The sequence below is a fragment of the Tenrec ecaudatus genome, chromosome 10 (assembly GCF_050624435.1).
Source record: "Tenrec ecaudatus isolate mTenEca1 chromosome 10, mTenEca1.hap1, whole genome shotgun sequence".
NCBI classification, from domain to species: Eukaryota; Metazoa; Chordata; class Mammalia; order Afrosoricida; family Tenrecidae; genus Tenrec; species Tenrec ecaudatus.
The window spans coordinates 13,462,590-13,470,092 of NC_134539.1; the positions used below are offsets into that span (position 1 = coordinate 13,462,590).

Consider the following 7,503-nt stretch of genomic DNA (forward strand, 5'->3'; position numbering starts at 1 on the left):
AAGCAGCAAAAGAGATGAAGCTTATTAACCCAATATTGAGCAAAAGAATCCAAAATACACACAGTAAAATTCAATTATATAAAGTTAAACATAAACAAGCAAACTGTTTTTTTAGAGCAGCATGCATCCATAGTAAAAATAAAACAACAAATAAATAATAGACATGATTGTCACAAGATCAAGTCAGTGATGGCCTGCACAGAAGAGGAAGGCCGGATATGATCTAGAAAGTACAAATAGGAGCTGACGGTACACTATTATTATTTGTTATTTCCATGAGATTTACAATCATTCTTTTACAAGGTTTTGTACTCTTCCATCTGATATTTTATACATTATAATAAAAAGTGTTTCTTTAAAAAAACAACAAAGCACAGGGATTTTGCCAGCTGTGATGAAGGAGAAATGGAGTTTGAGCAGAAATTTGAAGAATGAGTAGAAACTACAGATGGCTTTCATGGAATTTCTAAAGACATCAAGCAGCATGACTTAGGGGGAAATGTTGGGAAATGCCATTGACAGGGTTAACTATCTTGATGTGTACTTGAAGCAGAGTAAAAGTAATTCAGTTGGAAACCTGCAGGCCCCTGGACACTAAGGAAAGCAGCTTCCACAGCAGGTGTTCGACAGTGATTTTATACCTACGTAACACACCTAGATGACTTTGCTTCTGTTGTCCTAAGACTTGTCTTACATACTTGGGCTATGTTATCGGTAAGGACCAGTCCCTGGAGAAGGACATTATGTCTCCTAAAGTAGAGGTTCAGGGGGAAAGAGCAAACCCCAATGATACGGACAGCTACAGTGGCTGCCATAGTGGGCTCAAATGTAGAAACAATTGTGAGGTCAATACATGCTTTGCTCTGTTGTCCCAGCGTCACTAGGGGTTGAAACCAATTGATTGGCACTGAACGACAAGATTCGAGAGAAAACCCTAAAGGGGCAGAACCTTTCAAGTAAAGATGACATCATGGAGATTCCTTGCCTTCCTACTCCACATGCCTGAATAAGAACACTCTGCCACACCCTGCGGGGCCTTGGTGACATACTGATGAACTAACTGCTCAGCTTTTCACTAACGGGTCTGAGATCTGAACTCATCAGCTGCTCCTGAGAAGAAAGACGTGGCTGTCTGCTCCTCGGGAGAAAGATGTGAGGAGAGAGATCACAGCTTTGGACACATTCTGGGGCAGTCAACCCGGGTCCGAGAGGGTTACGGTGACTAGGAACCACCTTGAAGGCAGCCAATATAGTCATTTTCATTAGTTTTCCCATCCTTAACAGAGCATGCTAAGTGTCACTAACCTTTTGACAGTCCGTGTGCTCATGTCCTCGATAGGGTCTATCCTCCAGCAAATGCATACCTACTGTCTCATCCTCCATAAGCCTCGCCATAGTAGTATGGACAAGTTCAATGACTCATTTCCATATCCACGCACAATTTCCAGGAAGGAAATGGCACTTGTACAACAAATAGCAGTGGGGATTGAAAAAAATCAATGGCTACATACGCGTTTGGAAAGAATTAAGAACTCTATGCAAACATATTATTTCTAAAGTGATAGAAAAGCAGACTAAATACATGTTGTTATGTATTATGGTGCTGGTGAAGACTCTTGGAAGTACCACGGACTACCTGAAGAACAAACAAACCTTGGAAGAAGTACACTCGGAAGGCTCCTTAGAGGCAAGGATATCAAGATTGCATTTCATGTACTTTGGACATGTCATCAGGAGAGCCCAATCCCGGGAAAAGGGTGCCATGCTTGGTAACATAGAAAGGCAGTAAAAAAGAGGAAGACCCTTGACATGATGGATTGACGCTGTGGCTGCAACAATAGGTAGAAACATGATGATAATTGTGAGGATGGGGCAGGACCAGGCAGTGTTTTGTCTGTTGTACATGGGGTCTCTTGTTATGAGTCAGAACTGATTCAATGGTACCTAGCAACACAACCCTATCCATTATCAAAAAAACAAAACTGACTGCCACCAATTTGATTCTAATACATGGTGACTACAGAGAAATTTGAAAATTATTTTCATCAGTGAGGAGAAGGGAACTCAGACCTGCTAGGTCTTTAGTTATCGATCACCTCTGAAACATATCCTTGGGATAGAACTGTTGGAGAAGCAAAGAGAAAGATCCAAGAGACCTTGCTAGCATCCACTTAATATCCACGAGATATTATGACTCACGGAGAGCAATTTCCTTTCCCTTAGAAATTGAAGAGCTCTTTGCTTTTAGATATTTTCTCTTGATACTACCCTCCCCCAAACAAATAATCATAAAACAGGGAGGTGCTAAGTAATTCAAATAGCTTTGGTTATGAATTCTGTCTTTGGAGACTGTGATTTGTAATGATACATCTGTTTTCGCAAATAATGATTGCCATAACATCGCATTACTGAATTTCCCCCTATGTAAATATTGGTTCCAACCCAACTCATCCTGAATTACTCCAGCGAAAGTTGCTATTGATGATGCATGCTGCTGAGAGACTTGGATGTTTTCAATATGTCTTCTGCTTTTTAGTTCCCAGAAGCTTCCATGAGGCAACATGCAAAACAAGTTCTTCATTATTGTTTCACTTGCTGCATTTTTTGGAAAGAAGGTGCTTTCCCTCTGGCCATTTTATGTGCAAAATTTTTCATCTAGGGCTATCTTTAACGGGAACCTGAAAGATATCAACCTATATTTCTTTAAGCACTCATCAAGATTCTCTGACTACAAACAATTGACAAGCGAGCGCAAACAGAAAAAGCAAAGGACGTCAGCTAGTTGAGAAATGCTGTCAGCGTTCTGCAGTGACGACTGACTCTCTCCACTTGCGGAGTCTCTGTGGGAGTGTATGACTCTCCCACAGGCCGGAGTTCTTAAGACAAAGAGAAACACAGACACAGAGTCCAGTTGACCCCTTTTCAGTAGGGTGTTCAACGCTAGTCACTACCAGGGACCAGAGCAAATATGGCTGCTAGAAAGGAACTCCAGTAGACAGGTGTGAGGAATGGGCTTGCAGGAAGGTCAAACACCTTCAGCGGATCGGCTGCACATGATATTATTCAAAATGGCCTACTTTGTTTCTTTAAATTGATATCTGCTCACGTGTCACTCTATCCCCCCTCAGTTTGGTTGGAGGCCTGGAATCGGAGGAGTGGCCCAGGAGCCAACACAGAAGTAGTTTGCAATAATTAGTCCCTGTAAAACAAAAAAGGTTTCCTGATAGAATCTGTGATTAACTCCTTGAGTAGCTGACATCCTCGATGTGTAACTCTCCAAGGTTGCTTCTCTAATTCTGACTCGCCAGCTCACTAGCCAGGTAGATAATCTGAAGAAATGCCAGGAATGCATGTTACAAGGAAGACGCTGTGTGAACACTAGGTACAAAACAACGTGCAATTCATTCTCCATCGTAATGCACCATTCCCCCTCCAGGCAAATTAGTTCACTAAGATAGGATAATGAAGGGCTCCAGTCAGACATTCCTGACACATTGGACACATTACTGGACAGGTGCCACTGTCTTGGGAACAAAACAAGGCTTTTCTCCCGAGCCGTCTCCCAAAGCAACCTGGGGTGAGAACACATGGGCTCCTCTGTCCCTACAATCCGAGGTGGAATTTCAGAGGCTTTCTTTATGGGACGAAGTGGACAAGAAGCCATTTGGGTCGAAAAGAGAAACAAAACCTACAGAGGAAGAAAAACCCAAAGTCAAAGGTACATTGAATTAATGGCCAGAGTTATCGACCAGCCATACACTATAGAAAATGGAAATTACAAATTCGCATCTTAGACCCTATCCCCCGATTTTATAAATCATTGAATTTTACTATCTTATTCATGAGTTTCAGTGACAGTAGAAACATGCAGCCATGTGATAAGCCTAACAAAGGATCGCTATTGAAAAAGCTTATTTTTCTGTGTATTGCTTTAAAAAACAAACAAACAAATCTGGAATATACTTAACAAAGCAAACATATTTTGGTGCAAATTGATACATTTATGTCTTCTGAACAACAGGCTTGATTATAAGTCACCAACCACGTTCCAACATGCTGACAGAACACCTCTAAGCAAATTCTTCTTCTGTAACATCATTTAGGAGATGAGGAATTGAAGACAGTAGACAAAACGAAAGGCAGATTAAAAAATATATTAAGCAGTGGAAAAATAGATCATTGAACTATGGAGTTGAAAACAGAAAAAGCAAGCTAAAGAAAGGAGAGGCAGAGAGAGAGCCGTGAGAATCGTGCCTTATTGCTTTGAGAAGTCCCTGAACCAATATCAATTTGGCTGCTTCCCCTTGTCCTCTGTCCCATTTTCCTCAGGTTTTATGGCTTTAATCACTTTAGGGAAGGAAGTGCAATAAGAGCAGTGTGATTTTCTAAACTCACAGACTCCAGTAATCCCTGCGAGATCCCGCTCAGGTTTATGGAACGACAACATTACTCCGCAATGAAAAACGCCCACTAAAGAAAGCCTATTGTTGCCTAGGTGATTATAGGAAGCATTGCTTGATGCCAAACTGCAGCAAGGTGCTCAGCCACAGTGTTTAATACGTGCTTCGGTGGCTACACGGATTCTAATTAAGGAACATGATCCCGTTTACATTTTTCATCCTGAAATTCTATCACTGTCACAATTGCGGTATAAGATCCTATTTTTCGGCTCATAGGGTAGCTTTAGATCAACATTAGAATGTTTTATGGCCAGCGAAAATGTGCTGACTCCTACTAACAAACTCACTCCAGGACAAGATAAAATAAGAACTGATACAGCACCATCCCGGCAGAAAGGACATGTCCTAGGTGAGGCAACTGCACAATGAGAGGTTTGGAAAATGACATTTTATGTTCCCTCTAGGTGGTGTCGTTACTGCTGCAGAGACACTTTGAATCCAGTCATCCCAAACATTCTGGGACACAAATGGCATGATCTTGCTACCTTTCCCCAAAGTTTAGAACCATGATACTTCACATGAATAGCACAACCCTCACGGCTGCAAAGACAAGTTTCCATTTTCCTTGTCTGGAAAGAATTGCCCAGATGGGAAATATTGAAAAGTAGGGGTTAGAAGACTTTGGGTGTTTGTAGTTAGATAATCATTCTCAGCGCCAGGCTCGAGGTTCTTTGGGAATGTCAGTTATACAGCCTTCATTTTGTAATGCAGCTGCTGGTGCCACCCTCGGTGTGAAAGGAGAACGCAACACATCTTAAAGAAATGAATAGACCTCAAATGAAGCACCGCACGGAAAGTAGACCCTATAACTCTCTCTCATTAGATAGTCACACCATTGAGGGGACAAAAACCCAATTTGGATTGAGTTTAGATTTTCCTATTTCAGCCACATCCAAACCACAATAAGATAAAAGCAAACATGCAGGGCTGCCTGATGGTAAAATCCAGAGACTGCAGAGATCAATACTAAGATGCTTTGGGCAAAGTTTCCAAGACGAGTTTGAGAAATATGGTCAAAACAAAGGGGAAATAACTTAATCTAACAACTGGGAAATGTTTTAATTTATCAGGCCACAACCATACATTAGAATATTATGCTCAAACACTCAAACTCACAGGCATCGAGTCAGCTCCGAGTCACAGTAACCTCATAGCACAGGACAGAGCTGCGTCTGAGACTGAAACTCCTTACAGGAGTAGAAGGGCTCACCTTTCTTCCATGGAGCAGCTGGTACCTTCAAACTGCCGATCTTGTAGTTAGCAGCCCCGTCGATAGCAACAGTTCTAGCAGAGCTCCTGGAATATTCTACATGCCTGGAAAATATTAGTTTTAAAGACTCATGAGTAGCAACATATATCAAATACTTCATGCGGTATTTATAGACTACTGACAAATAAACGTGGTCTCTCTCTTGTGATGACCAGTTTTCTAAATGACTTCACATCAGCTCAAACACAGCCAACCTAAAGCCTTGGCCTTCTGTTGTAAAGATACATTATTTACAACCAGGCATTGTTCACCAAGAGACCCACCGATGCACTTGGGAGTTGAAATCTCAGGGAGGCAAACTGTTCGGTGTGGACAAGAATAGCTGCAAATAAGTACTTTCCTCTACAATTCACAGGCCGTGTTGTAGAATGCTTCCATGAGACTGAGTACTCAATGAACCTGTTAGGCGTCACTGGGTCAATTCTGACTCACACTGACCTTATGTACAAAACACTACCTGGCCCTGCCTCATCCTCAGAATTATTGGTCTGTTTGAGCCACGGTTGCAGTCGCTGCATCAATTCCTCTTGTGGAAGGTCTTCCTCTTTTTCACAGACTCTCTCCTTTACCAAGTATGATGTCCTTTTCAAAGGACAGGCCTCTGCTGGTAACATGTCCAAAGTAGGTGAAACAAAGGCTCCCCAGCCTTACTTCTATGGAACATTCTAGCTGTACTTCTTCCAAGAAAAATATTTTTCTTCTGGCAGTTCATGGTACTTTTAATATTCTTCACCAACACGAGAACTCAAATGCATCGATCCTTCTGTGCTCTTCCTTGTTGCCCAACTTCTGTATGCAGATGAGGCAGTTGGCACCGGCCTGGCTTGGGTTGGGAGAACCGGAGTCCTCGAAAAGACACCTTTCCTCTGTGAACTCAGCAGCAACTACATGGATGGAAACACTTTATATCCGTTCTTCTTCCTTCTCTATTTCACTTTCCTTTTTAAATTTCTGATCCTTGGGGTTTCACTCTCTAAGGAAAAAGTATCAAGGAAGACTTGGCCTTAAGTTTTGTTTTGTTCTGAGAAAGCCAGGTAACACAATTCAATTGACTCTAGAAAGAAGACCTCTAACTTGGATGTAACATAGTAGGACAGCGTGTGGCTCAGCTGGGATAGCAATGTGCTTTCAAAGCCTTTCCAGAGATGTGCATTCCCTTGCTCCCTTTCACATTACTGTTCTTGGAGCGTTGGACCATCCTGACACGTCTCTGAATATTATACTGGTGCATTAAATTGGTGGTTTCTGCTAATTTTACTCGGTGAGCAAGAGGTGAAGCTATGCTGACTACACTAGAAAGACATATACATGTCAGAGGGTAAGCTAACAAGGTCCACAAATCTCAGACATCTGCTACATTAGTAAAATTCTTTAGAGTCCTGTGGTCTGTGACTTCATAGGTAAAGAATGTGATTGTGCCTTGTACCTCTTATCAAGAATAAAAAGGCAAAACAAGGTACTTTTAAAAGAAATTTAATGTGTCAACTCCCAAGTTAAAGCAAGTTAAAAATTAATAATAATAGAGCATAGATCCAGGAATGGGTTTGGGGCTTGCACTACATCCTATTTCCAATTTAAGAATAGTTCTTACTTCATGACCCTGATCAATACTCACTTTCATGAAATGATCCCTGAAGATAAAGGTGCTACAGCAAAGTGTGGTGAAGTAGGCACATGGTGCCCGGCTATCAATTGGAACAGTACCTGGGATCTTAAAGTTTTGTATTCAAACAAGCAGCCATCTAAGGGGTGTGTTAACTATGTCCACACGGA

General features: G+C 41.7%; 1 long non-coding RNA gene across 1 annotated transcript; it reads right to left on the reverse strand.

The window, feature by feature from the left end:
* Positions 1-218: 218 nt before the first annotated feature.
* On the reverse strand, positions 219-6,882 carry LOC142457815 (uncharacterized). Its single transcript, XR_012786391.1, has 3 exons — positions 5,994-6,882; positions 5,671-5,774; positions 219-3,688 (listed from the first exon to the last, which is right to left on the reverse strand). It is a non-coding gene; the product is annotated as an uncharacterized LOC142457815 (long non-coding RNA).
* Positions 6,883-7,503: the final 621 nt, after the last annotated feature.